This window comes from Lagopus leucura, unplaced genomic scaffold (assembly GCF_019238085.1).
Source record: "Lagopus leucura isolate 7727_CA_CO unplaced genomic scaffold, USGS_WTPT01 Super-Scaffold_100016, whole genome shotgun sequence".
Classification (NCBI taxonomy): domain Eukaryota; kingdom Metazoa; phylum Chordata; class Aves; order Galliformes; family Phasianidae; genus Lagopus; species Lagopus leucura.
In genome coordinates this window covers 16,428,039-16,445,276 of record NW_024962270.1, presented here as the reverse complement: position 1 = coordinate 16,445,276, position 17,238 = coordinate 16,428,039, and the positions used below count along the sequence as shown (strand labels likewise).

Genomic DNA, 17,238 nt, shown 5'->3' with positions numbered 1-17,238 from the left:
AAAGTATGCTGTATTTGAAGCAATTGAGTTAATGTTTGAGACTCTGAAAATCAGAAAAGTAGGTTGGCATAATTATATTAAGATATCTTAGAGTGCCATGTTGCAAGACTGAATTTTAAACTGCTAATTTAAATTAATAAAGATTCAAGAGTTCATAATTTGTTTATTTATTGAAATCAAATGCAGTCCATGTTTCTAACTAATTGAAAAGTATACTTGTGATAGAGAAAATATTTAATTTGGGCAGGCAAGCAACCAGACTTCCAAATAAAGATGATGAATTGCAAATTCTCAATCTTAACCCCTGTAGGCTTACTCCTTTAAAAGCAGCATTTGAGTGATATAGTATAGCTGGTAGCAAAACAAGTATATCACCACAAGTATATGGTATATATAGTATACACCACTGTGTATACAATATATCACCACAAGTAGGAAATCCCATTGCTGTACTATGAACCTTTTATTTTGCTTCATTCATTTATTTTTCAAAATGATGTTTTCCTTCTTTAGAATAAAGAAGTTCTTACCATTGCACGTGGGCTGAACCTCTAATAAATAATTGGCTGTTCATCTGCCATTTGCAAAAATTCCTGGAGATCAGCTCACCTTTTATTTCACTTACGTGTAGCATTTTCATGAGCATAAATGCATTCATGATTTTGCAACCTCTTCCCCTTCCAAGTGTAAAAAGCATATTTCTGTTACATACAGACATACATACAGTATTCAGCATACAAGATCAAAAGCAGAGAGGCCTTTTCTGTCTTTAATTTATAAAGCACGTGTCCAACAACAGCAACAAAATCAGTGCCAGGAGAAGAAGTCCATAGGGAAGCAGTAATTTGTGTGTCTGCACATTATTCTGTGCCTATGCACATATTAACCCTCGTATACAGTAAATTGTGTTACCATGGCAGCCCAGGCATGGAAAGTTGGGTATCTCTAACAATCACCAATGGGGAATATGCATGTTCTGGCAAATGCGGAAGGGTGGGTTTTTTTTTCTGTTTGTTTTACTTTGTTTGTGTGTGTTTTGTTTTATTTTGTTTTTGTTTCTGGGAGGAAATAAAGCACTATAATTGAGGATGGGAAAACCAGGCTGCAGAAGGGAGGAAACGGGGGGAACCTCCAGAAGAACTCCTTCTCTCCATTTCCCATGCACCAGCACCACTATGACTCCACTATGGGCAGGAATGTTGTAGCTTTTATTCAGACAAAACTGCCATTAAAATCCTGTCTTATGGTTATCATTCCATATACTTTTCATTGAGGTTTTTGTGGGGCACTTTGCTTTTGTGTCCACTTTTGAAATTGAACTTATTTCTTTTTGATAAAACCAGCTTGTCAAGGGTGAGCTGTTATCAGTGATGCTTACAGTTCCTCAGCACTGCGTATTATCATATTCTGCATTACATTTATAGTTGTATGTACAATTTTGCCAAACTTCAGCTTCACAGCTGACATTTTGAAATTGACGCTATTTGCCTCAGATAATTCTTTTTTTATGTTTAAACAAAAGGAGTTCAGCCTTACAGTGAAGTCATACTAAAGGGAAAATATTTTTTAATGCCACTGTACATTTTTTAACAGTATTTCAGACTATCACCTGCTGGCTTGAATTGTAGTCTTAACATTTGCAATACAGAAACGGCAGCATCAAACAATGATGAAGTACAATAGAGAGATGTATGTTAGTGTTGTACCACACAAAACCCAACACTGAGTAGTGTGGATGTAGGGTCAGTGCTACAGGAGAATCATCAGTGGTATAGAAAGGAGAAGAAAAGGAAAAAGGCAAGACAGACACTCCCAAGAGCTTGTTGTACTGGCTGAAGTTTAATGGAAAAGCACTGCTTCTGTCAGCTGGCATACTACATAATAATGTTAGCGTCACTATAAGCAGGTTGTGGTTTATTGCTTCAATCTCTTATGTACTGGCGAGGGAATTAACAAGATTGATGCATTAGGATCTTAGATCTCAGTCAAATTAGGTGACAAAGATGGTGATGAAAAAAATGCACGTTCTTTGAAGGAGCACAACTCCATCAGAAACTTGTTACATCCTAACATCAAGCCATTTGATGAGCTGCTGATTTAACAGCACCTTAGCAGGCAGTAGTTACATTGATAGGGGCAACTACTTAATCAGGCCCTTAAAGACATTATGTTCCAAGTGATTTAAAGGATATTGTGCTTTGTTAAGTGTACCGTGAGTATGAATATGTTCTGTCTGAAGAGAATGCAAAAATGAGGATGCAAGTGTCATTTATACTGTTAGATACTTTATTTGAGTCCACACTAAAAAAAGACTACAAATATGAAACAAATGCTAAAATTTTGAAAATTGTACTTCCTGGAAAGAAAGTGATTAGTGGAAAAGACAAAAGCAAATATCAGCTACCATGTTCCATGGATTTGCACTGTGGAGAAAAAGTGCTGTAAAGTATAGAAGAGGAGATTTCTGAAGATGGAACAATAAGGAAAGTGCTTGATTTCTACTGTCTGTCTTCTGCAACTTGGAGGATTTCCCTCATAATCATGGATGTATCCAGGAATGCCAACTGCCTTTCAGAACTTGTCTTGCATAACAAATGGAACAAGGAATACGTCTTGGATAATGTACCAAACAAGTGCAAAGTGACTCGGTATGGAGGGTCTGTCACTGCTTGTAGATCTGATACTGCATACAGTATCTGGTAGATATCAGTGAAAAGTCAGCATGGGAGTCACTATCTTAAGTCTCATAGGCAACATTTAAATTAACAAAAATGTGAGGAGGCAGAATTAGTGTATTAGAAATACCTGATGCTGGAGGATGACTGAGGTAGAGTATTTCATGCCAACTGTCTAATCCAAGTCCAAAATTACCACAGTTTTTTCATGATATTTGCCTCTAGATCTAGGCTGGTGATGGCACCTTGTAGCTTACCTACCTCTGCTTACAAGAGTCTGCAGATTACATCCTTCCCTTGCTCTAGAGTCAACGTGCCAGATGCTCTGCTTAAAATCCACAACATGTTGCAATTAGTCCGAGTGGCTGGAAATTAGCCAAGGTTGGACTGTCCAGTTCTTCCCAGTAAGTCCAGTTCACTGCTGGGGCTGTGTGGTGCAGGCAGCAGAGCACAGGGCTGGGCACAGTGGACAGCTGTAGTATTGCAGCATCTCTGGCTGACAACATGAACAAAGAATTCACAAACTTTTGAAAAAGGACAGAACTCTTAGGCCCATCACAGAAAGCACAAAAATGAATGAGTGGAAATAAAAACAGGCCTTGCTCAGGTCATGGGAGATATTCATTTTGTTGAGGAGAAAATGAGGCAAGGCAGAGTCATTAGGAAGGCTCCTTACAAAAGCAGGAGTTACTTGGGAAATTACAGTGTCATTGACTAGAATACATCTAGTACAAAAGGGAGATATAATAAGAGGAAAGCAGTTATGCACCCAAGCCCAAAAATGTAGCATTGCACTCATCCTGAGAGGTAATCATTCCTGTCATTACTAAGCTGTAAGATCACTCAGTCCTGGCTTGAAATCCAGGAGTTCAACACATCAGTCAGATAGTGTTTCATAACCCTCTGCTACTGTGGCTCCTCAGGAGTTCAATAAAAAACAGCCAAATTGTGGCTTCAAGACATCCAGTAAATCCTATGGTTCCTAGCAAACCTTATAAGTAATGACTCACAGACATCCTTAATTTAAATAAGTTTTCTTTTTGTTACTGCCTTGAAGAGTCCTTTGAAAGTGTAATGGTTCTTTCTTAGGAACTGACCCATTGATACTGGCAATTTTGTCTCCAGAACAGAAATCCTATGGGCAAACAGTGTATAAAATACCACAGATTTCCATCTTCTTTTAAGTCACCCTTGGTGACTTAAGGCTCCCCTTAATTGCTATAGTTGTATTTTGTTTTTGTACATGATCCGTATCACTTAACTGAACTATGCTTTTGTAATTAGTGTGACAGAAATGGCAGGTATCACACTGCCAGAATGGTGATAAAAGTAGCCAGAGGAAATTGTTATCAGAGCAGAATACAGTAATATGACATCTTGCCTGCAATAGGGACTGGCAGCAGCAGAGAAATCCTAAGCACAGAATGACTCTCTCACCACTACGCCTATGTGCAGCCACTAATGACTTTACCACAGTTACTCATCAACATTATATCTAGTTCAGTGTCATAGAAACCATTCAGATTGTTTCTAGAATTACCTTACAGACCCAAGACATGATATACTGGCTTGGAGAAAAGGTCTTGCACTCTATCTATGCAGCAGCTGGAGAAATAGAGAAGTAAATGTTTTAGTTATTTACCACAGAGTCTGACAAAATGCAGAACCCTCTGACATCCTTAGAGGAAGAAAAAAAAAACCAATGACAACCCATGCCAAAAAGTCAGTCTTGGAGAATGAAATGGAAAGTCCTATATTTCATTGAAAGATTCAATGCAAAACATGACAGAAAGTATAATGCCTAGAGTTACATAGTTGAGGACTTCTACCCTAAGCTGCATAAGTTCTTAAAAATGTCTTGAACCATTCTGGTGACCTTAACAATCCCTGCACCTCAGAACAGTAGACAGTAGACTTGTCACTACTTATTACCAAAAATATGAAGGCTGATTTCCCTAAACTAAACCTAACTTCTGTGTTTTCACCAGTGTCTCTTTCCTAATACAGACTATTCTTCCTTACTTATGGGCCACAAGTCAATAACCTTTTGACCTTCTCTGGCCCCGGAGTTTCTGGAGTCTCCGGCTGCAGGATGAGTTCTGGAGTCTCAGTATCTTTGCAAAAGTGCTTCTGGATCATTTCCAGGCTGTCAACAAGCTCTTTAAATGTGTAGATTGAATACTTATGACTTAATGCCGTGTCAGAGGGCAATTTACTAATTCCCTACTTCATGTTCTCAGGGGAGCATTAATAAACATCCTGGACGTATCTGTCCATATCTGCTGGGATGTGCACAGTATGGCTGTTTCCCAGTCCCAGAACGTACAGTTATCATTTGTGTTACAGACTGAGCAGAGACAGTGTAGATGAGATGGACAACAGTATCCTCCTAGATGAATATTGCCTTCATTGCTATGCTTTTTTGAGTAATTCACTTGCTTCTGTGCATTCTATGCTTGGCTTGGGTGCCTCACCCAGGTCTTAATTTAACAAGCTGGAGAGCTCCAGAGCAAACAAGGCACTAACTTGCTGTAATGTCTGGGAGGACAGCACTTCTTGAAGGGCAAGTTAAAAACCTACAGATTTAAAAAGTGCAAATTCAGATATCTAGAGACTTAAACTAGGCTTCACATAAGACATTTTAGGAGTTATGCTCTTGTACATAAATGCCTAAATTCCCATGTTCCACTGCAGGCTTATTAGTCCCTCTGTGGATTTAGTCCTGATAAAAGGCCTGATTCAAGAACCACCAGGCTGTACTTAATAATAAATCAATAAGCATGAAACACAGACTTTGGTTTGAGGCCCAGCCAAAACTGAAGTCAAATAAGGAAAGAATACACATGTCTTTGGGGACTGCAGATCAGCAAATTGGTGCTGAATAAGAAAAGAGCAATAGAAGAAGAAACCGAGAGAGGAAAGAAACCTTGGACTTTAAGGAATTGCCCACTCTCTCAAAAGCATTGCCAACATTTTTCAACAAGTGTGGGCTATTAAAATACATTCCCTCAAAGGTGTTCTGTTTGGCTTGGTGGAAATCTTGAAATTACAGTTTTTACGCTTGATAAATGCTTAGTTAGAAATTGCCATATAACATTAAAATCTATCACACCTGGATTTCATATATGTTTCTTTATACAGCTGCCTTCCACCAAAATGGCTGATGAGGTGAAAACTTGGAACAACTTCCCAGATTAGTTACATACTTCACATAGAAGTTCCTATTTCAATGAAAACAGTCTGCCACAGTCACAGAAAGTTCACAGACAATGTTCACCATCGTTTCAAGTAAAACAGATACAGTCCAACTGCAAAATCTGACTTGAAGTTTCCATCTGAAGTGGAAACAGCCAACCAACATGTACTTCTACACATCCCTTACTGTTCTTTGACATTTTCTGCAACTGTGTAGTAACCTGCTTGCACATCAAGGTCTGGAATGACTTTCCTGTCAATCCCTACCCTCTGTAACTTTTTAAATCTACTGAAATATTAATAATTATAGTAATGATAGTAGTAATAATGTATTTACCAAACTGAGGAATTTCTGTTCTACACTGATATTCTAGCTCACGCTTTAAGCTACAAATGAACTTGAATGAGGGTAATTGTGATTACTCAGAAAGTGATTACTCAGACTGTAAACCCTGTGGGACAGCCACTATCTCTATTTTGTGTTTGCATAACACTTAGATGCACCAAGGTCCAAATCTCCTGTGGAAGATCACCACCTGTGCTGATACAAACTAACTAATCTCTGATGGCTTAATGCCATCAGCACTGTAGAATCTATTTTCTCTCAATTTCTTTCACCACTTATTTCAAAGATCTTAGGAGCAATGAGAGCACAACAAGCACAGGAGGTTATGTAGAATAGCTCTTCTTGTTTTGCTTTGCTTCGTTTTGTTTTGTTTAAAACAGGGAGATCGTGTTGGCACAAAGTGGGAATCGTCTTTAGCACTATTCTTCCCATTCTCATCAATTTCCTTCCTTTGGCTTCTCCCTGAAGGAATGAAGGATAATTGGGCAACTCTTTCCCACAATGATTGATGCTCTATGAGTCTCAAGACATTTCGGGGATCAGAAAAATATGAAAGCAATAATTTCAGATTCCGAATTTCATTTCCTTTTTTTTTTTTTTTCCTAAAAATCAAGCAGGAGTGTCAAAGATGTTTGAGGAAAAATAAATAAATAAATAGATAGATAGATAGATAGATAGATAGATAAATAGATAAATAGATAAATAGATAAATAACTTGCTACCTGTCTTACTCACTGGAGAATCATTTAAAATCCGCTTTGTTTTGTAATTATTGGCTGTCATGTGTATTTCAGTGACTGATAGAATGGCCCTTTATGAGAAAGACTTTTGTATTGACGAAAATGCCACATTTTATTTCATTTTACCAATAAGGAGAAGAGTGATTATTGGAGACACTGGCTCGTTTCAATGTCTGGGGTACTCCTATGTGCAGTAATCAGGTTTTTGCTCTTGTTACTCTTCTATTGCAGTCTCAGACCCATACCACAGAACATTTTGAAATTCAAATTCTTACCAGTTTCACTGTTTTCCTTAGAAATCCGAGTTCTGGCAACGTGCACATGTTCTGGAAACGTGTGGAACTTAATTGTTCTGGGTGCTGAAAAAGCAGGAAAGAGGTGATTTCTCAGGCTCAGTATGAGACCATCAAAAGAGGGAACAGAAATACTTTCCTGTGATTTAATCGAACACTGAACCAAAAGAGATTAAATCATAGAATCATAGAACCACCAAGTTTGGAAAAGGTGTCTGAGGTCATAGAGTCCAACTGTCCACCTACCACCAACATTTCCCATTAAACCATGTCCCTCAGTACAACATCTCAACAATCACTAAACACCTTCAGGGTTGGTGACTCCCTGTAGTCAGATACTCCTAATCTCAAATACTGTGCTTTGCAACTGAACTCATGATGATAAAATAATGCGAAAAGGTTTATATATATATGCAGTCCAGTTAATTTAATTGAATAATGGGAGAAAATCACAGCCTGTTTACATATATTCTATGAACAGGAAATAAAGCTATATTAAATTATGTAAATTATTCTCTGTGAGCTGTTCACTCTTTTCCCATAGTAATGCTATTTGTCACCCTAAGACCCTGTATGCATGTGTAAACCAAAGCACATATTTATAAATGAAAATAATATACACAACATGAGCTTTTTCTCTGTAGAGAAGTCTAGCGCTGCCCATTTACACTGTGCACTTAATTAATCAGTGATTGATGCCTATTTGGAGAGCTAACAAAAGTTACTACCTTTTCCTGTGTGAACTGGCCATCCACTTGACCTCAGTATTTTAGCCAAAGAATGAGTACAGTCTTTTTTCAACAAAAAGGAAAACCTTTTCTGTTCTTGTGTTTTCTAAATTTTGGTCCTCATGTTTTCTTCCCCCTGCCAGGTGGGTTTCCCAGCTATTATCGGACACAACAGGAGGAAAAAATGTTTCAAGATTTTTTTACTTATGAAAGAAGATCTTCCCTACAGCCTGCTCCCTTTTCAAGAGAGGAGGCAAGTAGAAGAAATGAAGAAACATCCCAGTTGTTGCTTGTGGCTTCTAACAAGTGTCTGGGTGTCTGCATAGGAATACAGAGACTGCATATGCAACTTCTTCACAAGCAGTTTTCAAACATTTTAAAGCCAGAGCAATGTCATTCTTTTCTTCAAAGTCACCATTGCTAGATTTTTTGCATTAATAAATACTAAATTCTGTGGAAAAAGGAAAGAAAAAGATTTGGAGCACATCCTTCTCTGATGATTTGTTTGCTTGCTGTCACTGTTAAATACATAAACTCCTCTCAAATACAAGTACTTCCTTTTCCCTCTTTATTTCCTTGTGTGTTTTCCACAGTGACAGGAAATCCTACGGTGATCTACAGAGTTGCTGAACTCCCTGCCTTGCCTTGATTTACATTTCATGCATGTAGGCAGGCTGTAAATTAAAACAGCCACTTGGAGAAATTTAGCCACCTTCAATAGGATTCAAGCTTCGAATAAAATATGGCAGATATCTGAGCAAACAAGTGCCATCATGCAATCAAGAGTGGAAAAAAAAAAAAACCAAAACGCCAACTTAATTTCCATTCTGATCAAGAACATGGATTTTCTTTGGTACAACTAGGTTCAAATATTGACTTCTAGGTATCTCATAGGGACACGTGAAATCTCCATGTTAGGTATTTTACTCCAGCAAGGGTTTGCATACTCCCCTAGGCAGCAGCACCTGCTTGCTTCTCTGTGTTGTACTGCCAGTCTAAGATAACATCTCTTTTGTGTGATAGAAATTAGAAATCATACAGAAAACACTCAGCTGTGGGTATTTTAAAAGAAGAAGAGAAAGAAGAAGATGATATTCCTGAAACAAGTAAATGGGAGCAGGAGCTGCAGATCCCATTCACAGCTAGGGAAATGCCAGTTGCATCCCCATTTCGGATTAGTAGATGATGTCAATTGCATTTTACAAGCAATTAGAGGAACTTCCAGAGTTTCCACATGCACTCTGCGATTTGGCAGCATGACAGAATTGGAGAGATTTTAATGTTAGTGCTGAAAGATTGTAAAATCATGCCTTGCGATGTAGAAAATGGAACTTCTTCAAAAACTGCATTAATGAGCTCGTTTTACTAAAACTTCATTAAACCAGGCATATAATCTGTGCAAACTTAGTGTGCTTCTCAATTACATGGAAACAGAGTGTGCTCTGACAAGTAAGGAGCCAGCGGCCATTGCTGATTGTGTCACGCCTGGAAGGCTAAACTATTACAGATGTCTCCTTTTATGACTTTTTGAAGCTATAGGTGAAGAATCTGTGTGAGGTGTCTGTGTCATGTGGCTGTAGGTTGATCAGAAGTCTGGGGATCCACTGGTTTGTGGGACAGGCTGGCACAGGCAGCAGCATACATTTGAGTCTGCACTGCCCTGGCTCAAGGCACATTGCTTTTAAAGGTAAAGATGCAAGTAGATGTTTCTCTAATTGCCAGAAACAAAGATATTAGATTCCACTCTATGGAAACAGAACAGGAAACTCACTTTTTGACTTCCCTTCCCACAGGAGGTAACTTATACCTGTATATGTGGCCATTTATCTTCTTCCTGCCTGAAAATCTCTGTCCTTCACTCATGATGCATTGGACAGGAATGGAGTGGTGTCTGCACAGTGCACTCCTCTGCTGTGATGAGGAGTCAGAGAATCGTGGTCCCGTGGATGCCACTATTAGTGTTACAGCTGACTGTATGGTATAGATATTTTCCATAAAGTGCTTTGTTTCATTTCTCAGCCTTGAGTGATCCAGTACAAAACGTGTTGGAAATAAATGCAGTTTTATGACATTTCTGGTCTCAGAATATTTTTGTCAATCTATACTTTTTTCCCCTTATGACTAGTGATCACTGGGAGATTTGGGAGCACTAACTTAATCTTAGAGTGTTAAATGCAGTAAAGGAAAAGAGGGGGTTGAAAAAAAAATTAAATTAGCTTGAATCAGCTTCGTAATTTTCTGTTTTCAGTTAGTTTCAATTATGAAAATTTAATTCTTCATCCTATTTCAGAGATTTGTTTAAAGCTTATGACATGATAAACATTGGAAAGAAAGCACTGGAAAGATCAAGTGCTGTGTTGCAGTCCTGTTCCCGTTGGTGATATAAACAATGCTTGTGCATCATCTGATGGACTTTTGCTTATCTCTTTATTTAAACTCCACTGAGAACATATTGTATGTATTCTAATCACTAACCAAAGAGTCCAGTTTCCAGGAGAATATGTGGCTTGCTTGCCTGCATTTTGTTTTATTATATCATCCCATTCTTCAAGCGTCCTGTTGTTTTATGTACCAGTAGTGCCACGTTCTGTCTTGTGGGACACAATGTGCTATAACAATTAAGACCTGAACATCAAAGTTGAGTCAGCTTATATGGATGAAGGGAAAGTAATACAGGTGATGAAACAGCAGTCCTGGGATACCAAAGACATTATCCAGCCTTCATCAGTGAATGTAATGGATATAAAAAGAGAGGTGGTGATTTGGTCATTTTCTATATATCTTCTAATGTGGCTTATGTGGTTTAAAACAAAATTTAAATATATGATACAGGAATTTCAAAAGATATACAACAAAAAATTCTATTTATTGATCAGCTAATGGTTTAGAGCTTCAAATTAGAGACATCAAAAGGAAGGCATTTTTCAGAAAGTGTTTGTCCACTGAGAAAATTGCCATCACTATAAAGTTGGAACAAGATGTGCCTTTATTATGGTTAGAAACACTGAAGAGAAACAGATGATTCCTGGATCTGGTTACTGCTGCTAACAAAATTTCCAGGACATCACTAGCAAGCAAATGACACATTCAGACTGGCCATGATAACTCCATATCATATCTAGACATGGCATGAAAGAACCTCCCTATGAAGGTTTATTATTTCTGTACTGCATATGGTCTCTCATTATAACATAAAAAAAAAAAGGTGTAAATATGCAAGTATATGAAAGAGAACTTGAGGAGGTTATGCAAATAAACTTGCTATGCCTGTTTTGCTTGGGTATAGCATGGTCGGTTCAAGGCAGCTTTACTTCCTGGGAAAAGGTCAAGTCTTACAGAAAGTTTGTAAATAATGGTATGTTTAAGAACTATCTGCAAAAGCCTATGTGTAATCTAGTAGTGTGGTGTTAACTGTAACGTTAACATTAGGACAGTGGCAGCAAAACTGACGTTGGAAACAAGATGATGTTACCAGGACAGAGGAGCCATGTACCGTATGGACAGAACCACTTTGAAATTCTTTTGCAACCAGCTTCCTGGCTGTGGGCGTGAAGGAGATTTAGGAAGATTATCTGGGTGAAATGAATGGAACAGAGAGACTGAGAGAAAGGGGTGTTTAAAGGGCTCCTCAGGTAGGATGGCAGAAGTGAGAAAACGCCGAGTGTTACTTAAAAGTATTCTAGGTTCGAAGCCGGGGCTGCACAAACTGGTGGATAAAATGGAGAAATTGTAACTACTTCCTGCTGTTCCACCAGGCCTTCAGGGTGAGCAGATCTCGCTCTGGAAAGGTTCTAGTTGAATGCAGTGATTGTCTGGTAATTAAATGGTGCTTCTGTGTATGGTAGATTTCCAAAGTGGATTTGTCTTGGATTAACATCAGCTTGTATGTGAAGAAAGTGAACAAAATCTAGCCTTAAAACTTCCGTGCAATTTTTTTCTGTTCATTTTCTGTAACATAGAGCCAATGCAAAATTAAACTATGCAGCGAAATTATCAGCCATTTGGCAGTGGTTCAGGCAAGAAATACTTTTTAAAAACATATGATACTATAAGCACGAAACATCTCCGAGCAGCTGTATTCAAGGAAAAGCAAGAGTTGTAAAGCTAATAGCAGTTGTGTAAGAGGCAAAATAGCATGTATAGCTAAGGGTTTGGTGTGAGTAGACTCTTTGGAAGCTGATATGTTAGAAAAAGTGGTAAAGCAGTCATAATAATATATTAAGAACCATCAGAAAGTTCTTTCTCTATAATTTTTCCAGAACTCTGGAATGATTCTTCCTTTTTCAGCAGAACCACCCGCATAGGTTGGACTGCAGACCAAGACATGTTAAGAGCCAGGATAGCAATTATTTCTGAACACAGAATGTAAATTTTCTCAAGGCAGTAAGAGCTCAAAGGCTGGCCTCAACCTGCCATTACAGCATTCTGGGCAGTTCATAATTTTTGCTTCCATATAGAAGGAAGTAAAATTTACTTTGAGAATCCATATTCTGTTTCTTTTTGTGTCCTTTCTAACTATATAAGTAGTGCATTTGTTCTTCTTTTTTTCTTTTTATTTAACATTTGTGTCTATGGCTTTTCTGTCAGCCTAAAATACATTGCATTATCGTTGAATCCTTTTTTTTTTTTTTTTTTTTTTTCCATCTTTGAGAGAATCTTTGCAGGGGAAGCGTAGGTTCAAAAGATTTTAAGTAGTTCTTGGTGGGGTCTGAACCAGTGTTTGGAAAGATCTGTTGCAATCTGACTGAGATTAAATGTTTTCCCTGAGGCCAGAAGCCTTTAAATAACAGGTCAGTTCTAAAGATGAGTCACTGGTGTTGAGAAAAAGCTGACCAAAGAACAGTCAAACTGCGTTGCTGGTGCAAAATTGTGTAGGGAGTGGTGACAATTTTATTTAAGAAATGGAGAACATACTTTTCTTCAATCCAATCATATTTCCAAAGAGAAACACTAAAAATAAAATAAAAACTTTCTCAAGAGGTTTATTTTTCTGTTTTTACCCAAAACAAAGTAGATATTTTGCTACTGAATAAAACCTCTCCTTTTTCTGCATTCTCCAGTGGAGTTTCAGTTTCCCAATTAATACAGTCTACGTTCAGAAATTGTATAATTTCTTCAGGTGTTGTCTGTAGCTACTTTGTTCCTTATCATCTGTGGAGCACAATCCTGCTTCAAAGAGACAAAAATGGTCCTGCAAGCCATGGAGTGCAATCTTCCTCTCTCTCGACATGCAGAATGTATGATGGCCTGCTTTTTTTGCACTCTGATGTGATAGGATATAGAATGTGTGTAGGTTTTCAGAGAATTCTGCAAAGCCCACAGCCATGGTCCTCATCCCATGGTGTCTGGTGATGACCTATGTCAGCTGAGAAATGGGTTTGAGGACAAGAAACAGCCTGAGCTCTCACATTCAGTGACAAAAAAAAAAAAAAGCTCTATCAAAACTCCAAAAGTAAATGAAATGCACATCCTGCTTATATTCAAATTATTGTTCACTTGGATTGCAATGGAAAGTTGATTGATTCTCTCTTAATCCTTTTTTCGACTCAGCTATCTTTTTAAAACCCCCAAATACTTTTCTTCTGGACCAGAAAAGTTAGGTATCCGTCAAAGCACACTTAGACAGCTGTGGTAGGAGCAGGGGGTTCCAGAAGAACTTCCCCAACCACCAGAGAATGGAAGAGGGTAGGATATTGGTAGTAAAGTGAATTTGAATTGTACTCAACTCTCTGTCAGAGAGCTTATGGTTTCTGTGAAGATTTAGAGAAATTAATTAATCTCTCAGTCTTGTGAACTTCATTTTCAAACTACATCTGGCTAGTCTATTTTTGCTTGTAAAGTGAATCTGCACAATTAGTTGTGGTGCAATATTTTTTGTTGCTCTGTTTTCACAGCATAGCTTAAAAAATCTAGCCCTGTAATAAATAACAGCTCAGTAGACTTTGAGCTCCCTGTCAGTGAATCTCTTTTAGTGCCATCTTATTCATTTCTGAAACTCCAGTTCCTCATTGTAGCTTATTATTATGTTACTGTTCTGAAAGATGATGTAGGTAATTGCACTGGTCCCTTAGCTAACTATAAATTCATTTTAGTTTCTTAATAATAATGAAATTGCCATAGATACCTCACAACATTTTTCTTCAGAAATAAACATTTAAGTAGAGTTTTGCAGAAAGTAATCCTGGGCTACCCTGTGGCAACAATTATAATTAAAATATAACTGTTTGATTATATAATTGAAATTGCTTCCATTTGATTAGGTTGGATCCCTTCCATAGCCATCCTCCTCTTGTTGAATAACTCAGCCTTTGTGCTCTAGGAACATTTATGTAGATGCAGCCATCGGCTAAAGAATACATCTGCTTCAATCCACCAGTAAGGAAAACACTTGAATGTAACACTAATAATTGAAAAATTCTGGTTTATGTGTAATTAGATAGCTTCACAATCCTGCTAGAGATGCTGGGTCAGTGCTTGAGAAAGAAAGAGAGAAAGAAAGAGAGAAAGAAAGAGAGAAAGAAAGAAAGAAAGAAAGAAAGAAAGAAAGAAAGAAAGAAAGAAAGAAAGAAAGAAAGAAAGAAAGAAAGAAAGAAAGAAAGAAAGAAAGAAAGAAAGAAAGAAAGAAAGAAAGAGAAAGAAAGAAAGAAAGAAAGAAAGAAAGAAAGAAAGAAAGAAAGAAAGAAAGAAAGAAAGAAAGAAAGAAAGAAAGAAAGAAAGAAAGAAAGAAAGAAAGAAAGAAAGAAAGAAAGAAAGAAAGAAAGAAAGAAAAGCAAGCAACAAAATAACTGCACAAAAAACAGTGACGAGCACAGCTCACCTCTCTGCTCCACCAAAAATCAATCTAACCATGTGCACCCAGGGTCACACTCTCCCTTTGTTCATGGGTGCTTTTTTTTTTTCCTTAGATCTAGAGCTAACTATGAGAGTTTTTCTTGTCCATTATTCCATCCAAATGGCAGAAAACATGAGCCACTTGATTTCCTTCAAGTCTTCCCCAAGAATGTTGCTATGATATAGGATGGTGTAATACGGCATGACTTGTGACATCTCCTGCAAGGGAACAAAAGACAGACAGACATCTGCTGTGCACACCCCAGAAAGTAGGAGAGAAACACAAATATATCAATTTCTGAGAAGATCAAGGCACTGGTGGCAGTGGGACACTTCTCTGGTGAAGGCTGAGTGGATGTTACATTCCTCCTCAACTGCAGGCACTATGCGGAGGAAAAAGCATGCACGGCTTAGATATAGGGGCCTGAAATGTCTGTTTAACATGTATAGTTCATCAAAAGCCATCCATGAATGCTACAGACCAGGTAGCTGGTATTCTTTTCTACGATCTGAGGGAGCTCATAAGCTGTGAAAGGGCACAGCGTGTAGAAAGTAACTGATAATTTAAATTACATGGTTTGTAATCAAGTTGGGTTTATCTGGAAGCAGAAACATAAAGCAGCTCTAAATATTGCCAGAAATGTGCAGAAGAAATAAAGTAAATTTGACAGTATAATTACAGCTTCCTTTTATGAATCCATCAATGATATTTAAATGCACACAAACATGAGTTTTTACAAAAGGATTTGTGAAAATTCCAAATTGAATTGAAATTCACAGGACTGAGAAGAAAAATCAAATGGCTTATGTTTTGATTGGTTTATAGTGAATACACATGGAGTCCTATTGTAGAACACCGCATACAAAGCATGACATTCAATTAAACATTGGTTAGTGATTTCTTCATTTAGTGACAATCATGAAACAACAAAGTTGGAACATAAGAAAAGGACTGTGGAATATATTTCAGTTCAGGTTGAAAGCTGAATTGAATAATGAATTGAAATGCCAAGTCGATCATTAATAGATCAACTTGAATTAGAATTCAATACTTTAAAATCATTTAATCATTTTTATAATTATTTTGTGACACAGAGTGAGCAAAGGGTCAAAATACACAACTGTGAGTATATTTTGACTAATGTAAATATTGGAATGAATGGTTTAGATGCATGTCACCTGGAATACATAGCAACTTTCTCAATGATTATTTTGCTTGCTTTCAAGGAAATTAAATAGCCAAGACAGTTCTAAAATAAGCAATTGACCTGTCACAGGATAGAGGGACTGATTATTCTATTGTCTTCATTTCACTGTACTAAGTACACAGCAGAGCAGTCTTTCAGAGGTGTCTAAAGCCTAGCTCAGCCATTTCCAGCCCTAGCCCACAAAGCTCTGAGAACATTGTGATACCTCTAAGCTTTTATAAAATGAACCATGGCTGATTAAGAATCAAGCCTTAATCACCTTCAGACAGTGGATGCTATGTAGCACAACTTTTTATATTGAGGCTGAGCAGGAAGAATGTCGGAAGTACATAAGCCCTTCACTTTAGAAACATTAACATTTTACAACACGCTGAACTGTTACAAGGGTCATGTACTTGCTAATTTACTCATTGCTGTCTTCCACATATGACAGGTGACTCATGCAGGAATGAAAGGGCTGGTAATATTCTGCATGAAAGCTGGGAGAACCACCGGGTCAGCCAGCTGAATGACTACTATGTGTTGATAGTTTCCTGATGTTTTTCTCAGTAAGGACTGAAGCTCTATTTTTAGAGGACATGGATATCACTTGAAATTTTAAGCTTATCTGTGCTTTGTCAAAAGCATGGGGAGAAATTATTTTTGGTAGGTGTCTGTACAAGAATAGAGGGTCAGCCACAGCAGGATTTGCTTGCTCTGTGATCTACACGCAGGACTTTTAAGGAATCCAGAGAGAGTTCTCTGAGGGGCTGATTGCCCAGTTAAAGCATTTCCCCTATTAGGCTCTCTGTGTCATCCAGTATTTAGAAAATATGCACCTGAGAATCAGGAACATAAAAACCATACTTTGACTTTTCATACATTTAAAAGGAAAAGAAAATGAGATTGTTTCCTAAGCAGTGTGATTTCTGACTACAGTACTTAATGTTGGTAGTAATACTAGGCTTTTGTTAATAGTAGACAACAGGGAAATAGTCTGCTTGCTTCCTGGGTACTGTAGGATGTAATTAAAGTTCTAGCAACACAAAATAATTCTCTCTGAGCACAACTGGGTGAAGTATGACTACTAACATTAGTACCCAAGTAGAGGAAAGCAGAAATGATCCACTGATATATCAAATAAGATTAAATCTTTGAGAAGGTCAGTCAGATACTACTCTACATGCTGTTCTTCAAACCAACACTGTCTCCAATGCCCCAGAGAAGAGTAAACACAACGCTA

General features: G+C 37.7%; 1 long non-coding RNA gene across 1 annotated transcript in view; it reads left to right on the top strand.

Annotated features, from left to right (window-relative positions):
- Positions 1-8,392, top strand: part of LOC122183000 — a 39,392-nt gene extending 31,000 nt beyond the window's left edge. Inside the window, exon 3 of the long non-coding RNA XR_006180058.1 lies at positions 8,121-8,392. This is a non-coding gene — a long non-coding RNA (uncharacterized LOC122183000). The remainder of the gene's footprint in view (positions 1-8,120) is intronic.
- The last annotated feature ends 8,846 nt before the right edge of the window (positions 8,393-17,238 follow it).